This window comes from Hipposideros armiger, unplaced genomic scaffold, assembly GCF_001890085.2.
Source record: "Hipposideros armiger isolate ML-2016 unplaced genomic scaffold, ASM189008v1 scaffold_406, whole genome shotgun sequence".
Classification (NCBI taxonomy): domain Eukaryota; kingdom Metazoa; phylum Chordata; class Mammalia; order Chiroptera; family Hipposideridae; genus Hipposideros; species Hipposideros armiger.
In genome coordinates, this window is record NW_017731756.1 from 791681 (window position 1) to 810703 (window position 19023).

Sequence of the window (19023 nt, forward strand, 5' to 3'; positions counted from 1 at the left end):
AACAGAAGATAAACAAATGAGACTATATCAAACTGAAAAGCTTTTGCACAGCTAAGGAAACCATCAACAAAATGAAAGGAAAACCTACTAAATGGGGTAAGATACTTGCCAATGATACATCCGATAACAGGTTAATGTCCAAACTATTGGGTTGTCAGAAAAGTCAAGACAGCCTCCTCCGCCCTCTTGCAAACAATCGTCTCATTTCACAGACGGTTAACGAGCTTAGTGCTGAGCACATAGTAGGTGCTCAAAAAATATCTAATCAATGAATGAATACAACTAATATTTGCATGTGTGTGCAATGCCATGCACCTAAGACGCATGATATAAATATTGTGCTCAGCACTTGTCTATGTTTGCCTTTATCAACCCCAGGGGGCTGTGATTCACACCCCACCTTCTATAGGTGGACTCAGTAGCTAAGAGTAGTTAGTTAGACAGCCTGCCTGGGGAGGGTGTGCTGGAGGTGGGACGCCAAACATGCGACTGAGCCTAGAGTCAGAGCTCCCATTCAGAGCTCACTCAGTTCACCTGAGTTGTTCGCTGGGCACCTGCTGCCAGGTGTGAGCTGGGCATGGCCCTATGTGGCTGGTGAAGCTTTTTCATGAAGAGAACTTTTCTTAGGGGTGTATTCCATGATCACAAAAGGGACTTAAGGATACTCATAACTCATAAATGCAAAATGAATGAAAGATCTATTAGAGAAAGATTGAGCTAAGTGGGGAAGAAACTTAATTTCATTGGTTATGAACATGGACCAAAAGTGACATGAGTATTTCAAGGTAGGGGGGAGATGTGGGCAGGAAGAACATGTGTGCATCTGCTGTGTGTACAGGGCCTAACGTGTGTGGCTCCGGTCATGGAGATTTCAGGCTGAACAGGGGTCAGGATGTGACTGAAAGCCTCTGTCAATTCCTGGGCAGGGGATGGATGGACTCTGTGGAGCTGGGGGGAGAATATGGTAAGAAAGATCGGGGTGGGGTTGCTAAGGGGTCCTGGGGGCAGTAGGCAGCAGGGGGATGAGATTGGAAGGGGCATGCCTACATGGACTGGCCAGGAAGGAAAGACCACCTAAACCACCTGGGGGGTGGTCCTACAGGAGAAGGGAGTCTGATTACTGAGCACACATGTATTAGATGCCTACTGCATGCCAGGGGCTCTGCTTGGCATTACGGTACATCAGTGAAAACAGACAGAACCTCTGCCCTCATGGAGACCCAGACAGTAAGCAAACAAATACTTAATTAAATTTAGTATTTCAGATGGTCAACAGTATATGGAAAAAAAGCATGAGAAGAAAATGTGCTGGGGTGGGGAGGGTTACAGTTCCATAAGGCGGCTTGGAAAGGCCTCGCTGAGGAAATGACCATGAGACAGACCTGAAGGAGGCGTGGGAGGGAGCCTGCTGACATCTGGGGGACAGCGGTGGGGGTGAGGACAGCAGGTGCAGAGGCCCTGCCCTGGAAGTGGCTGGCATGTCTGAGGAGGAACAAGCAGTCCAGAGCAGCCGAGGCAGGCTCCTGGGCAGAGACGGGGTCAGAAGTGATGGGGAGACGCCAGGCCAGGGCCTCTGAAGGCACTGGCTTTGCTCTGAGTGAGATGGGAGGTCGACCGTGGCTGAGGGACATCTGACGTACATTCAACAGGATTCCCTGACTATTGCACTGGGAACAGGCTGTAGCAGTTTGGGGCTTTGGAGCTAATGACAATGTCATTGGAAAATTCTCACAATTTTTTTTTTTTAGATTTTTAAAATTTTTTTAATTTTTTATTTTTTTAATTTGGGGAATTGGGAGATGGGAACAGCGCTGGGGAATTGGGGGAAGGGGAACAGACAAGTTGCTGTCCTTCTGTTCTTCAGTCTAGTTGTGAAGGACGTTGCTTCACTGGCCCAAGTTGGCAGCATCATTGCACTCTTCCCGGGCGAGGCAGATCAGTCACTGGCTTCAGGAAGGCCGCTCACAGCGGCTTGAGGGCCCCTTATGCTGGCTGCTGGCTACACACGGTAGCCCATGGCAACCCACTGCAGCAGGGGCTGCAGCCTACGCTGTCCCCGGCAACTCACGGCAGCCCAGCTCCAGGTTGAGCTGTTGTTCAGCATCTTAGCTGTGGAGGGCAGTGTCACTGGCCCTCATATGTGGGATCCGAACCGGGGTCCTCTGGCATCCCAAGCCAGTTCTTCACCAATATGCCACTCGGCCGGCCCAAAATTCTCACAATTTAATGAAAAAAGCAAGACAGAAATACTTATGCAGTACAATCCCCAATTTGTTCAAAATATATGTAAATTTATACATAGAAAAGGATAAAGGAAATAACAATAAGCTAACATTTCATTTCATTTCTTTTCCTACACATATCACATATATTTACTAGTAGGGTTACAGATTATTTTAATTTTCTTCTTCACAGTTTTTTTTAATTTCCCTATTTTGAACAATAGCCTGACATTATTTTTACAATCAGAAAGTCATTAGAAACAAAACAAAAGAGCAGATTGGGCAGGGATATCTATTAGCCTAGGTGAGATTTCTGCATCATGGCGGCAACATATCCTTTTTCCGTTTTGTACAAACGTTTTGTACAAAGTGTGAGGTGCAGTAAAAGACTAGAGTTTTTCAGTTTAGTGAGATGCAGTCATTTTTCAGGAGCGTGAGGGAGGGTCTAACAAAGGTTTCGTCCTCCTCCTCGAGCCTCAGCCGAGTGGTGGTGGCTTGATGTGGGAGCACAGACCCAATGGTCCTTATTCCTTAGGGAGACTCCAGAATTGTCAGGGAACTTCCCCTGACTCATGATCCCATGGGGGGGGACTCCCAGGAGGGCATCCCAGAGCTCAGAAGGTGGAAGGGATCCCGCCAGGTCCAAATGGAAAGACAGTGGAAACAGGGAGCTGAGCAGAGGAGGAGGGCAGGGCCCCCGGTCCCCAGCGCCGGTCTCTGTGCAGTTTGGGGACACAGCCATGCCTGCTTACCTGCTGGTAATGGCAGCTTCTGGCTGACAGAGGTACAGCTGAGAAATGAGACTGGAATAGCACCCCTGGCCTCTTCTCTCATCGCCTCCCCATCAATCATCTGATTGCTGGGGCAGCAGGTCTGACACAGTAAATTTTTAACTTTTTATAACAGATACAAAAGTGGGAAGATGCACCTATCGCCCTGCTGCAGTAACCAAGGCCACTCTGCTGTTCTTGTTTCATCTGCCGCCTGGCCTGCTCCACGGTTTCTCTGGAGTGTCTTCCAGCAAGCTGCACAAACTGTATCATCTCACCTGCGAATGCTCAGTGCGCGTCTCTAACAGACAGAGATACCCAGGGTCACTGTTCCATCTTCATTCACAGCGTGGAGTTAATCTACTCAGAGGCTGAAGGCCCTGGGCTCGTCTCTTTCTTTCCACTCTCCCAGCTCTAGTTCAAGGCAGCAGTTCTAGGCAAGGGTGCCAGTTTTTCAGTCTCAACTCTCTCGAATGCAGAGGTCCCAAAGTCTGTGCTTGAGGGTTAGGAACAGGAAGTTTCCTTGCTTCCAGGTATGATCTATATTCTTCTATTAAGATGTATCAGTAATAAAGTTAACAATTCAATTTCCATCTCTCAGATACTCATCCTTTTCTCAGCTAGATCCAAGAACGGGGTATGAAGCCGTACTACGACTAAAACCCCAATGACAACCCAATAAATTCTCCCCCAAATTTACATATTTAATATCACGTTAACATATAAGTTGTGCTGCAAATTTAGTAACAAGAAATACAAATAAGAGCAGAGTTTCAACCACACATGGATCCCCTTTTAAGTATAAAAAGGTTTACAGAGGCATAAACTGATCCTTGGGGATTATTTTCCTGTTCCTGATCATGGGCCCTGCCTCGGTCCTGGGTGAGCATGTGGCTCACAGCCTGCCCCTGATACGGTAGGATGCCTGCAGCTCAGCACTGGGAAGCTGAATGCTGGGGCTTCTCCAGCCCAGCCCTTCTGATCCGAATCTGCAGTCCCCTCTGAGAGCCTGGGCTGGCCACTCCCCCACCTTTCCTATGCTGATGTCCAGACCTCAGGCTCTGGTCCTAGCAGGGCATTAGTTGCCCCTTTTCTGCAAGCTGGATGATTCCAGACCAGGCTCCCTTGCCCTATACATGGTTCATGGATCCTCATTCTCCGAAAGACTGCTTTCACCCCAAATGAAACAGAACACGATTCTAAATTCCTTTTCTAAAGGGCCAAAGTTCTTTTTCCTTATTCATAGGATACCCTCAAAAACAACACACTAGCAATAAAATACAATTTCGTATCCAGGTCCGAGGAGGAGAAAGTCTGGTGGGTGACAGAGCTGGGCTGGAGCCTGGTGGATCGGTGCTTGAGGGTAGTCCCCTGCTCAATGCTAAGGCAGGAGGGGCCTGGCCTGACTGAGAGACAAAGGAAGGCCAGCCAGCGCAGCTGGGGGCAGTGAGCAGTGTGGTGCGCGGGTTTGAAGGGGAGTGAGGCTAGGTGGATCCCATGTCCTGTAGGCTGTGGTGAGCAGTTTGGATTTATTCTAAGAACAATGAGCCCCTCCTGGAGTGGGAGTGAGGCAGCCTGGTATATTTGTAGAGAAGGTTCTGGTTGCTGTGTGGGAATGGAGCACAGAGACAGGAGATGGGATGGAGGGCTGGCTGGGAGAGGGTTGACAGATAACAACCTGCCTGGGCTGGGGCTGGCCCGAGGCTTTCTCCCCACATCCCGAGGGGCCCAGGCCCTGTGGTTTTCTGACCACCACAGCTTGAAAACTTTTATTCTAGAAGGTTCTTTCTACATTCATTTTATATTATCAACCCTCCATCCCCCTTCCAGGTAAAAACAAGGGGAGGCTTATGAGGCAGGACATGTAGCCTAGGAAATTGACAACCCCCTCCAGGGTACAACATGAGGCGTCTCGCTGGTTACACAAGTAACAAGTGACTGTATCCAGTACCTACAGCTGGAGAAAAACAAGAACCAGCTTCATCCAGCAAGGCTGATCCCTATGAAAAGAGCCTGACCTTTAACTAATTATAATGTCATTATAATCTCATTTGCATTTCAGTTACTACGATTCCCATCATGCACCTGACACCATGACAGTTCCAGAGGAACCAAATAAGAAAAAGTGGGAAACGGGGGTCCTGCCCAGGGGGAGGAGATGAATGAACCATGTCAATGGGACGTCACTGGTTTGCGCCCCAGGAGGGATGAATACCCCTGACTGTGACTTCCTCAGTATGACTCGTTCTCTGAGATCATCCGCACTTTCCTCTCAAGTGTGTACTTTCATTTTCAATAAATCACTTTCACTTTCCTGAATCTGTCTCGCTCTTGGATTCTTTCTAGTGTGGAGACAAGATCCCAGTCACCGCTGCTCCAGGGTGAGTCCTCTCTTGGACATCGCCATGAGCCTCTGGCAACACTTAGAAATGACAAGGACATGGTGGGGCAGCGGGGTCAGTGGACACAGGGACAGAGGTTGTGTGCACTGAGCAGGGAAAGGGGTCTGAAAGGGAGATGGACTGAAACCCAGATTCAACCATTTCCGGTGTTTGAAGCACCGAAGTCCCCAGACTGACCTGCGAGACCCTGTAAAGTCTGCCTTATGCTACCTCTCTGACCTCACCCCACTCTCTCCTCCCACCTCAGCCTGTTCAGTCATCCTGACTTCCGCTATTCCTCAGCCACAAGTCAGCTCAGGGCCACCACCAAAATCTGAAAATATCTACCCCCAAAATCTGAAAATATTTATCCGTAAAGATATATGTACCCCTACCTTCACAGCAGGTTTATTCAGTGGCCAAGACATGGAAACAACCAAAGTGTCCTTCAAAAGATGACTGGATAAAGAAGGTGTGGCATGCATATATATGTGTGTGTGGCACACACACACACACACACACAAAATGGAATACTACTCTGCCATGAGAAAAGATGAAATACTGCCATTTGCGACAACATGGATGAATCTTTTTTTTTAATCAAAAAAGAAAACCAAATTTAATTTAAATTTTAAAAAATCAGAAACTGTCTGAAAAAACAATGGAGCAAATCAACTCCTAAAAAAAGAGTGTAGCATCTTGGTGATCACATTTATTGGAGGGTTGGAGAAAAATAAAAATGCCATTTAGCTTACGAATTTGTAGTTATCTGCAAATTAACTTGTTTCAGGAGTGGAAGAATCCTTGGTCATTTCTTAGTAGGATGCATCTTGAGATTATCATGCTAAGTGAAATAAGTCACTTATTTTTAAAGTCACTTATTAAAAAGTTGAGAACCATATGACTTCACTCATATGTGGGATACAAAACTGAAAGCAACAAATGAACAAGACAAACAAAGAAAAAAGTCATAGACACAGACAACAGTCTAGTGGTTACCAGACGGTAAGGAGGGAAGAAGGCTGGTAGAAGAGGATAAAGGGGGTCAAATATATAGTCATGGAAGGAGAACTGACTCTGGGTGGTGAACACACAATGCAAATACATAGATGATGTATTATAGAAATATATACTTGAAACCCGTATCATTTTCCTAACCAATGTCACCCCAGTAAATTTAATAAAAATTTAAAAAAATAACTGCATCAGGGTGAAATGTAATTAAAGCCTGGACAGGCCACTCACCTGACACTCGGGGGTTTTCATGGCTTCGCAATGAGTATCCAGTATCAGCATCACCCTTTCCAGAATCCATCTGTCTAAAGTTCCCTGAAGTTCTAACAGCCCTGACAGTAACCCATGGAGAGAAGCTGGTTGGGGAGACACAACCTATGTTAGCACCAGGGTCAGTTTCCACCAATTCTTTATGGAAGTTAGCAGAGCTGGTTATTTGTAGGCAGTAATGAATGACAAAATAAAAGAAAGAAAAAATAACCAGAAGATGTCCTTTATCCAAGAGAGTCCCTTTGGCTTGTAGCCACTGCCTCAATTTGTTGGGCGAGTGAGAGCGTGGGGAATGGCTGTCTATGTCCCTCAGAGGCTGTCAAGAACCTTCGGCTTCTTCCAGAGACCTCTGTCACCCCAAAAAGCACTTGCACGCAGATGCCTTTCTGTTTGTATGATGCTGGGCCATCTACATGGGGCTTGAGACTATTATCTCATTAGTTCCTCCTGATATGACCTCCTGATGTGGCACTATTCACATTTTGTACGGGGAGAAATTCTACACAGAAGCATCGCATAGCTCAATAAAGCCCATGTAGCCTCTGGTTCCAGAGTCAAGACCAAGAGCAATAGGCCTTCTAACCCCCAGTCCAGCATCTTAGCTGGGAGGGAGGATGGAAAAGGTCATCTGGGAGCAAAAAGTTAGAGCCCCCGCTGTCCTTCTCTCCCTCCCCCCCACTCATGTTGTTTCCGGACATGCTGGGTTTCTCTTTTAAGAATGAGCTCCCCTTAACAATGAACATACCTGCGAATCTGCCCACTGGATCCCAGTTATAATAACGTAGGGTCTGTGGAGGGTGTTGAGGAGAAGCTATAGGCCCTGCTCATCCTCCTCCCTGAAAATATACTGCCTGCTCCAGGCAAGGAGTTGAAAATCCAAGATAAAGTTGAAGAAATAACAAGCAGTCTCTCTTCTCTGCATTAGGAATGGCAAATCCAACATATAGAAGAGCTGTTCAGAGCTTTAAAACAGTACACAGCATGTACAACTAATAACTTCAGAGTGTTTTTGTTCCAACAAAAGTTGTAAGTTGTGCCTATAGGTGATTACCAAATGTTTTAATACCATTTTTAGAGACAGAGGTCAAAATAATAGCTTCCCTTTATAAAAAAATAAATAAATAAAGCAACATGGAGACAGCCATGCTATGTGAGCAAGATAAGCTGAGTCCAACATTACAATCAAATAAGATTTAGAACAAAATTGCCCAAAAATGTAATTATAATTATTGTGCTGAAGATAAGGACTCTCAAGTGGGAAAGAGTTGCCATTGGTAACTAGCCCTACTGTTTTTAGATATTACATTTATTTGGCTAAATTAAGCTTTTAGTTTTGGCCTTCGTCATTTTCTATAAATATTAATTCATGATTTCCATAAATAGCATCGCATCTACAGTTTTCCCTAACATTGTGCAGGATTTATTCAACACCAAACCTGAGGCAAATGTGTACTGACACTGACAGACAAGGGCTGGGATCTGTTCCCCAAAGTCAGAATCCCCTGGGATCCCACTGGCTCTGGGATGAGGTTGCCCCCCACCTTGTGGAGAATACCCCTCTTCCCCCATCTCTCCCACTGTCCAGAATACAGCCTCTCCAAGATGTGGCTGCAGGTGCTCCAGGCCCCCAGTGCCTGGGGGACATGGGGTCCGATCAGGACAACTTGGCACCAACTCAATATCCTCCCAATCCTCTGTGTGTCTCAGTAAGCTCCCCATTTAGCTCCTCTTCCCTCCAAAGGGCTAGTTCCTCTTCTTTCCGTCAAGGGTGCACCCTCATCTAAGTTCCTCACCTCATCTCCTTCCATCTCTTCTCCAAGGGCAAGCTATCAGTTGTCCCCTCTACTTCCTTGAGTTTTATCTTCTCCCTCTTCCAGTATTCTTCCTTTGGGCTGCCCCATCCAACATTAAACTGAGCATAATGTTCCTTCAACTCTCTAACGTCTTAAGATACGTCCCTTTCCTTGCTCTTCATCAGAGAGCTCACGTCTCCGCCCACTTGTCCGTCCGTGTTTGTCTTTGTTCGGCCATGCAATTGAATATCTTTTATAGGTTGGTGGGGGAAAGAATGTTTCAACAGAGGGGACATTTTCCTTACGGGCCTCTGAACAAGGAAATGATTTCATATCATTTCCTTCTCAGTGCGAATGAAACACATACTGATTCAAATTAAGTCAAGAGACCTAAATGAGTGGCTCCTCCTGTTCTGAGGATCCACTCTTCCCAGGCTGGCTCTGGTGGAGGCTGGCTCCCTCCTCCTGAGCACACAGCTTGGCCACATGTCCCAGCCAGCCTGGCAGTCAGGCTGGGCTCTGGCGGTGGCGGTGCCGATGTCCACTGCCAGACCTGGCCCCTTACTCCCGCTTTATCCCCCGATCCCATGTGTTAAAGATGGCAAAGCCCCCATCTCAGGTTACCTTAAAGCCTAAGTGAAGCAGAGCTCCACGGGGTGCTCAGCCTAGCAAACAGAATAGCCAGATATAAACCTATATTGTGCTTAAGCCCCAGGATGTCACAGCAGGTGGCTTCACCTCAATGATTAAGCTCATAACCCCTCTTCAGAGGTCCCCTCCCATCTCCACACCTCTGCTTCTCCAAGCTCCATCTCCAGGGATCAGCTCCTTTCACCTATGGGGGTGAAGGGAGGTCCCCAGGGAATGGGCACAGGAAATGCACCAGGGAATGCAGAGTCAACCTGCGCCCTTTCATGTTGTGACCTCAGGTAGCCACTGTCCCTCCACATGCAAAGACCCAAAATGACCATGAAGAACACTGGGCCAGCCCTCTCCAATCAGCTTGTTTATTAATGCCTCCAGGAACCCAGGGGGCAGCTGCTTGCCTGCATGTTTAAACACAAGAGCAGAAAACAAGGGAACACATTAACATGTCTAAGTTAAATGAAGGTTGACACATGACATTTCAATCCAGAAGTCCTGCCAACTGGCAGGAAAACCAAACATTGCTTCCTGGGTGTGCTCTGGGCTAACAGCTCAGCTTTTATCTATCAGTCACTGGCTGTCCACAGCACACAGTCTTCTTCCATGCCTTTGCTTACTGGCTTCAGCATAGAGCATGGGAAGAGCCAGTTTTCAGTGGCGCATGGCTCACCCACCCACTGAAACGTGTAACTGTGCCGCTTCTGGGCACCAGGCCCTGGGATGTGAAGGAGACAGATGGAGTCCTGCCTGCAGGGAGCTGAGTAGATGGGCAGACACGCAACTGATCCCTGTACCGAGTGGTCCCAGAGCTCAGTGGGAACATGGATGAAGCCCTGACACCAGTAGGGATGAGGGTTGGACCAGGGAGTGTGGGGACTAAGTGAGGAGTGTGAGGGATAAGTGAGGGGGCGTGGGGGCTCCGGCCATAGGAGCCATGTGAATGAGGGTCTGGAAGTGAGACCATGGGGTTTCCACCCTCTTCCTCAAACAGTGCACTGAGACGGGGGAGAGCTGGCCCCAGGCCGCCATATTCCTCCATCCAAGCTCACCACTCGGAGGGGAAGTCTGTGTGCAGTGGAGTCCCAGGGAAGTGAGACCGGCAAACATTCACAGCTAGATGTCCGCCGGAGAGTACAGATGAAGGGAGGTCTGTGCCAACTACAACGTCCGAGAACAAGGCAACCACAACCTTCCTGCTGCTTCCAGACAGCCACCCCTCTGAACATCACACTTTTTTTTCTTTAAAGTTAAAAACTAGTCCAGCAGCAGCTCCCCCTCGTTCCCTGCTTCCCCTCAGTCTGCACCCCCAAGTCCCCAAAGAAGCCACCGGCTCCACTGTTTTGCTGAACCCCAAAAGCAGCTCCTGGCTACTCCTTGGGCTGCTCATTTCCTAACAAGCTGTCATTCTGCAGTCTAGTATTAAGAACCCACTGTGTGCAGTCACTGTGCTAAGCTCTAGGGATGTTAAAATAAGCAAGAGACGGTCCCTGACTGGAAGGACCATGGTCTGAGAAGGAGGGAGGAAGAGGTTTAAGAAACACCAGGCACCCTGCACCTCACCATGAATGAGGTCGTAGGTCCCAGTGAATGGCTTCATTTGAGTTGGGTTTAGAAAAGTGAAGAGAAGCTCTATGGGTCCCCGCACAGAGGCTGTGAGCTGACAGGGAGTGAAGTTTGGGGTGGCTGGAATCTAAGGTGCACGGAGAGAGTCAGGGAGTGTGGGGCTTGGCGGGAAGCTGTGCAGTCAGGTCCCTGCATTTCATGGCAGACTTGGAAATCAGCGCCCTGGAGGCAGCGGGAGCCTCGGGGCTGGGGCTTGGGCGGGAGGCAGATTTGAGAGAACGAGAACTTCCGTTACCATGAGGAGGACAGACTAGTGTGGGGGAGGCTGGTGTCGGGAGGCAGGAATCATTCTACAGAGACACCGGGATGCAGACATGAAGACCCAAACTAGGGGAGGCCTCCGCTCTTGGTCTGCACCCATATTTGTGGTGGTCCAGTCTAGGCTTATGAGGTTGATTGTATCTTCATGCCAAAGACCACAAGCTAATATCTCCAGCACAGACCTCTGCCTCGAACTGCATCTTTGTATATCCACCTGCCTATCTGACACCGGATGATTAACAGACACCCCAGGTTCATACAGCTCAGGACCGGCCTCCTGGTCTCTGCACGCTCCTCTACCCACTGCACCCTCCACCTACCCCTCCCTGCATCTCTGGCCCCTCAGCTTTCATGTCCACCCTGCCATTGCCTGGTCCCTCCTGCTCCCTTCTCATCTCCTGTATACCCACCGTACTGACAGCACCACTCAGTTTCCCAAACCAAAACTTGTTTCTCTTTGATCCCCTTTTCTCCCTCACTTCATAAATCTACTCTGCCATTGGTTCTCGTCAGTTCTATCTCTGAAGTCCTCCTCAATTTAACACACACACACACACACACACACACACACACACACACACACACACACACGGTTTGCGCTGTCATGGCTGCCTCGATGTCCTGAATCGATTCTAAATGTTTTCCTTTCATGGTCATTTTGACTTTGGGGAAGAGCCAGAAGTTACACGGTGTCAGATCCGGTGAATAAAGTGGATAAGGACACACAATAATGTTTTTATTTGACAGAAATTGCCATATACCAGAAGTGATATGTAACATGGAATGTTGTTATAATGGAGGATGAAGTAAAGACACTCATGAAAGAGGACCTCCAGAACCTCTTCAGAAAGTGGCAAGAATAGTGATGGAACAAGTGTGTTTGAAGCGAGGGGGAATATTTTGAGGGGGATTAATGGCAATGTGTCTTTTACTGTAATAAAGTTTTTTTATTTAAATATTTACCATATTTTTCCATCACACCTTGTATAATATAATTTAATATACAATGCACAGCTATTACATGTCAGGCACTGGTCTCACTACTTATATCAGTAAACAAACAGAAAAAACCCTTTCCTTGTGGAATTCACTTTCTAGTGTGGAAGACAGACAGTAAATCAGAAACATAGGTCAATTATATAAACACATGAGAAAGTGATAACTGAAATGGAGAAAAAGATAAAACAGAAGGGAGAGAGGGAGTGCTGGGCGAGTGTTCCAGATAGAGGGAAGCACCTGTGCAAAGGTCCTGAGGCCGGAATGGGCCAGGCCTGTTTGAAGAACAGCGAGAGGGACTGTCGCTAGACCCGAGTGGGCAAAGGGGCAAGTACTAGGAGCTGAGGTCAGTAAGGTAAAGAGGGTCAGGTCATGTAGGCCCCTGAAGGCCTTTTTAGGAATTATGGCTGTTGTTTTGGGTGAAATAGGAAACCACCAAAAAGCTTTTGAGTTTGATGATCTGACTTACGTTTTAAGTGGATCACTTTGGGGCCCATAATGAGCATAGACAGGGAGGTGGGGGGGGGCTGTGTGATAAGAGAAGAAATAGGTGGGGGACGCTATTGCACTGTTCTAGGTAAGAGGTGAGGGTGTCTCAGGCCAGGGTGGTAGCTGTGGGCATGGCTAAAATCATTAGATGTTACATGCTAGTGGAATCAACCTGTGAGGGACAAGACTACAAAAGGAGTCAGTTTTCTATGTGTTTTGGCCTGAGCAACTAGAAGAATGAAACTGCCATCTATTGAGGCGGGAGGTGGCAAAAGGGGGGTGTTCTCAGCACCTCCTCAGTTTGTCACAGACTTGAGCCTGAAGCTCAGGTCAGTAGTGGGGCTGGAGTGCCAGCCCCAGGAGCTGCAGGCCTGTGGGTGGTTCTTGGGGCACTTCCTGTAAGCCACCCCAGGTGGCAGGTACTCCTCTGACACAGCCTCCAGTGAGAACTGAACCACAGACCGGGATCAGCCAAGCCCTGCCTGCCACAGCCCACAGGGCACACGCTTGCCAGACGAGGGAAGAAGGGACTCAGAAGAAGAGTGGCTGCTGCAGACACGTCTGCCAACTCCTGCCAGGCCTTGGGATTCCTCTCGACTAGGGTCGCTATTGGCTAGGAGGTCCCTGAGTAGGCCTGACCACTCCCCTGCAACAGTACTTAAGGCTGGACATCCCCTCAGAGCACGTCCCACCCCCATCTCACATAGGCCAGGGGCAAGGGTAAAGTATGCTTCCCCACCACTGAAATTCTGGCTGCTTTGCTTCTATCCCCAAAGCAATAAAGTTGACCAGCCACAGAGGAGAAACCTAGAAACCCTTGAATCTCTACATCTAGCACCTGGGGGAGAGAGAGGTCTGTGTGGCAGCCTAGGGCACCAGCCAGGGGACATGATGATACATTTTGTTCATACAGCCATGATCACAGAAAGCAGGAGAAAACCACCCAGCTCCCTCTCACTCCACATCCTGAGTGCTCTTACTAAATCTACTGAGGTAATGGTACTTTCTCTGAATTATCAGACCCTTGCATGTCACCAGCAGCTCTACCAATCCGTCTGTGCCCCTATTTCTGCTTCTCATTTCTGAGTCCAGCAGAAGCTGCCCCTGACCCGCGGTTCACCATCTGCTTCAGCTTCTCCCATCTCAGGCCAACCCTCTGTCTGTGTGTGTAAATGTGCAGGCCACACACACACACACACACACACACACACACACACACGCACACACGCGCGCACACGCACACTTGCGCACACACTTGCACACACACACACATGCATGCACGCACACATGCACGCTGAGTTAAGCAAGACCTTTCGGGTTACTTGACATTCACAAGAGCAGTTTTCCCTGAAACATATTATTTCCAGAAGAGCCCAGAGACTTTCATGGCACCAAACCAGGTCTCCTTTGGGAGTCAAGAAAACTCCCCTCCTCTTCAAGATACACCTGCCCACATGGGGGAAGAGCCCAAGAAGGCACCCGGCAGCTGAGTCCCAGAAACCCAGCGCACAGCGCTTCACACTCCTTATCAGCCAAATGGGGAGGGTGGTCTCACCAATAACACCCCCTGAGAAGCTGTGCAAATAAGAGCAGACAATGAATGAAAACACTGGTAATAAACAGCTACAGCTCTAACTGAATACTAGCCAGTGAGGTGAGGCAGGTGAGACCTTCCCCCAAGGAACCGCTACTGATCTCTTCTCCCAAGCCAGATCCGAAGGCAGCAGAAGGCTCCTGGGGTGCTGAGAGGCTCTCTCTCCCCTGGACAGAGCAGCACCCTAGGCAGTGTGCGCTGGCTGCTAGGACAGGGGTGCCACACCCTCCACTGACTCTGCCTGTCCTCACACCACAGACTTAGGCCCATCTTAGGATCAGAACAACCAGTCTTCACCTCTTCACCATGGACAGTTAGGGGACGTTAGAAAGGGGTCCCTCCCTCCTCAGACCCTCCCCCCATACAGAAAATGATGTGGGCCGATTACGTGTGTGTGGAGGAGGTGTATGAGTGTACACCAGGGTGTGCCCTTGTACCCTATGGGACTGTTACCTAGGTAACCATCCACAAACACACCAACCACACAGAGTAGCTGGTTTTTAAATATCCTCCTCAGTATAAATAAAACACCATCCTATTACCCAGTAACTTCAAGGACCTTTTTAGTTAACTTCTGGTGATCTAGATCTCCCTATTAGTCTGCCTCAACAACTGACTTTCTGAATGTGAAGACAGAACTTGGCATTGGTATTTATTGTATTTCATCATTCTTTGCAACTGGGTATCCAGCCTATTGCAGTCCTGGGATCTTAATTCTGGCCCCATGGAGAGGTTTTCCTCTCAGACAAGCACCATGAGCATGTGCCTTATAAATCTCCATGCAAGTCCCCGACCGAGACTCAGAGTAGAACAGGCCGAGCTCAGCCGTGTCCTGCCTCTGGATTGCTCCAGACTGAGGCTGACTCCCACCAATGCTCCTTGAGGACAGCATTCACGCCAGCTACCTAGCCTGTTGTGCCACATATGAACGTCTGTGTCGCTTGTCTCATTGATATTATCCAACTGCAAACGTCGCTCAGCTCAGGAAACCAGTGTAGGGGCTGTTGTGCCTGCATAGAAATAGTGGCATGCCTGCCCTCAAAGAGCTCCCATCCCCGCTGGGGAGCAAAAAGGAGCACTTGTGAGAAAACACTTAACCATACAAGGACAAGTACAGTCAACATCCAGGAGCAACACAGATCTCCAATAAACACACAAATGGACCACTGAGCGCTATTCATTCAACAAACATTTATACCAACAAATGACAACACAGATGTCCCTTTCGTGCCTGCCTGATGCCAGGCCTGGTCTGTGCCCTCTGTTACTGTCTTTAAGCCCACAACTACCCCATGAGGTTCATGTTGTTGCCCTCATTCGAGAGAGGAAACACAGTCTCAGGAAGTTTAAGGAACTTGCCAAAAGTCACACACCTAATGCTTGATATTGAGCCCCATTGGGTCCACCTCTGAGGCCCAGGATACCCTACGCTTCCCCGCAACCCACTCATGGTCCTGCCACTGGGGTTGACTTTTTCCATGAGAAACGGGCACTACCCTCAGGGAATGGCCCAAAGTTCATTCTAAGAGCAGACCCCAAGCGTGCCATCTTGGAGACCCGTGAAAAAGGAGAATGGGGCTGGCTTGGCAGAACCTCAAGTGGGGCGCTCACGCTGTAGGGTGAGGCCACCAAAGCCAGACCCAGCCAAGCCATGCTGGAGCTCAGGGACCGTGAGTGCCCCCACGTGTTCCCACGCAGCATTTACCACCTCACATATGAGGAGGAGGGCTCCCCTGTCCCCTGGGCCCAAGGAATTCCCTCAGATTAAATCATTCTTACTTCCCTTAGAACAGTGCATTCTGCAGAACCAAAGTGATGGCAATTATTCTGCCCCTCCAGGACTAAAGACGTGGAAGTCAGGCCCTGTCTTATATGTGGGTTTAGTCCCCAAGAATGGGAGCCTGCTTCTCTCTCGGTTCTGAGTGGACACCACTTCAGGGTCAGCCCAGGCCATCGGTGAGGGCACCCTGCCCAGCAGTCATCTGACAAACAGGCAGGTGTCAGTGAGACAAGCTGTCAGTCCCACTGTGGAGATGGCCACTGGATGGTGACTGTTCATAAAACTGAAGGGGAGAAAAGGACAAGGAGGCAGGTTCTGGGATGCAGGACTGTGAGCTGGGGCATCAGGAAGAGGAGCTGGAAGGGCAGTGAGGTGAGGAAGGCCAAAGCCCTGGGGAAGGAGAGTCTGGGTGAGGGAGTGAGGTGCAGACAGACTTCCTGCCAGTGACCAGCTGGCCCAGGTCACTGACGCGGTTGCAGCTGGCAGCTGGGCATCTGGCGGCTATGGAGAGCACGGGCGAGAGGATTACTTCCACAGTCCATTAGTAAGGAAAGGCATTTCTAGGGAGACAGGAACTGCCTTTTCAGGAAACAGGTTGCCAGCAGCACGATGCCAGGCCAATTCCAGGCTGGTTTTATACCATTTGTGCCCCAGTGCAAGCCCAGGATGAAGAGACACACCCAGTTGGGAGAGGACCCTATAGACTGCAGAGCAAAAGTTCTCATTTACTTCTTAGGGCTCCATCTGGGCCAAGCATCACAGCCTAAACTGCACTGATGGGAAGGCCAGGTGAGGGGATCCCCTCAGGGCACTGTGGGACCCCAGCAGACTCCTGCCCACAAGCCTGTCTGCATCACGCCTCAGACTTCAGCTGGAAGAGCTGGAGGAGAGAGAGCTCTTTGTAATTCAGTCCTATGAGGAGCATGATTCCAGCCACATTTCTTCATGAGCACCAGGCTCATCTTCAGGAATACATAACACTCCAAACTGTGACATCAGCCTGAGCAGCAGTCCCAAACCAAAGCACAGGCCCCCTCCTGGCATGCCAGTTTGGCTCAGGTTCATACTCAGAGAAGGGTCCAAGCTCCAACCAGTCTGATCTCAAATGCTCACTCGGCCTCGCAGAGGAAGACAGCCTCATCCCTGGCTCCACCCCAAGGCTATGACTTTTGAGGCAAGAGTCACAATGGGCTTTTACTCAGGCAATTCAAAAGGGACCTGATATGCAAACAGTGAAACAGTCTCAGAAAGTACCCTTTGGGGCTTCTTGTCTTCAGTGGTTGCTGAGAGCTCAGGAGTCTGCTTCTCTCAGACTGTGCTGTGGCTGAGGCTGGGGCAGCTAGGGGGATGGTGTGGGACCAAGCACACGGGCTGCAGCCCTGCCAAGGAAGGTGTAGGGCAGGGAGGAGCCAGGCTGCTGCCTAGAGCTGTTTCGGGGGTGCCTGCTTCCCGGAGAAGGTTCCAGCCTCTGAGCTTCAAGGGTCACGGGCACATCCTCTCTGAGGAAACACAGAAGGGCCTGAGGAGGCTGTGCTCAGAGCAGAGGCTGGCCTGTGAGGGGAGATGTGGGTCATGAAAAGCTGCAGGGCCAGAAAGATAAAGGAGCCTTTCTCATATCCTGGATGGAGGTGTATGAAAGGGATGTCCCCAGTGGCTAGGAAGGCCCTGGAAAGGCACAGATGGGTGGCTTACCAGCTTAGCCCTTGCATATGTCTTCGGAACCAGGGAGAACCATCAGGAAGCCCACCTGTTTGGTTTCCCAGACCCTTTGCCCAAGCGCTCAGCCTCCCTGACCATGCCTGAGCCCCTCCAGGGAAGGGGTAGCTGATGAGCCTCACTCGGCCTTTGGAAAGGCATGGGTGCCACTGTTACCTACCTCGAGGTTCCCTACAGGGTTTTTGCCAAGCTTGTTAATTTGCATAATAAAGAAAAGTGCACAGTCATTAACTGTACACCATTTTACAGCTGCTACATCTGTGTAACCACTCCCTAAGGCCAAGAATCAAAACATCTCCACATCCAGAAGCCTCCCTCTTGCCTCTTCCAGTCAGTTTCCCCTCAAAATCACCATGGCTCTGAATTCCATTACCCTGGACTAGTTATGCCTGCCTTTGAACTTCCTTAAAAAAAAAAAATCACACAGCACATGCTCTTTTGTGTTGGCTTATTTCAAAAATTTGTCTGTGAGAATCATACATGCTTTCAAATGTAGTAATTATGTGTTCATTTTTACTGCTGGATAGTACTCCATAGTATAGACATTCTTTGTTTATCCATTCCAGTGTTGATGGACATTTAAGTTATTTCTACTTTGGGGCCATCACAGCAAAGTTTCTATGAACACTTGTAAATGTCTTTGAGAATCCCTGTAAAAGTCTGCCTGAGAAAAAATTTCTACTAGCAAAAATGTCTGGGAGCATAGATTTTTTTCCCTCTTACTTCTAGACTGCACTGTAGTGGTCTTCAGGCATCAAGGTTTTTTTTTATCTTAACCAGCAGGACAGAGAAAAACACCCCCGTGGGAACTGAAGCGAATGCACAAATAGAAGCTGACAAGTTGTTAGGGAAATTGTGAATCTTACAGGTGTACTCTAGAGGGTGTGTGTGTGTGTGTGTGTGTGTGTGTGTGTGTGTGTGTGTGTGTATACTTGTTATTGTTGTGGGAGGGTTTTGCAATCTCCTAGGTAGCTTATCCAAAATAAAAGCACTGGTTCAGAATATTTAGGGAAGTGGTAGGAAATGATAAGAGATGAGGTTGGAAAAATAGATTAGGGCCAAACTGCAAAGGGCCTTGAATGCCATGCTAAAGCATTTGGACTTGATCCTGTAAACAACGGGAATCACCAGATGTGTTTAACAAACACCTGCTGGCACCCACACACTACTTGGGAGGTGTGGCAAAGCTGGCCATGTTACCTACTAAACTGAGTGGGTGGCAGGAGAGTGAAGGGCTAAGTCTAGAGCAAACAACCCGTGTTCAAGTCCCAGCTCTGCATTTATGAGCTGGGAGACCATTCCATGCCTCTGTTTGCTCATCTGTCAAGTGGGGGCATTCATAGTTTTCATGCGTTGGGGTTATTGAGAAGATCAAATGAGGAAATACTTTGAAGCGTTAGGCATACAGCAAGCCCTCAATAAGTATTAGCTGAGTGTTTCTTATGGGATGTCTCTAGTGGTTGTAAAAT

General features: G+C 48.8%; 1 protein-coding gene across 3 annotated transcripts in view; it reads right to left on the bottom strand.

Annotated features, from left to right (window-relative positions):
* SH3RF3 (SH3 domain containing ring finger 3) overlaps nucleotides 1-19023 on the bottom strand; it is a 382241-nt gene that overhangs the window by 108938 nt on the left and 254280 nt on the right. The window lies entirely within an intron of this gene.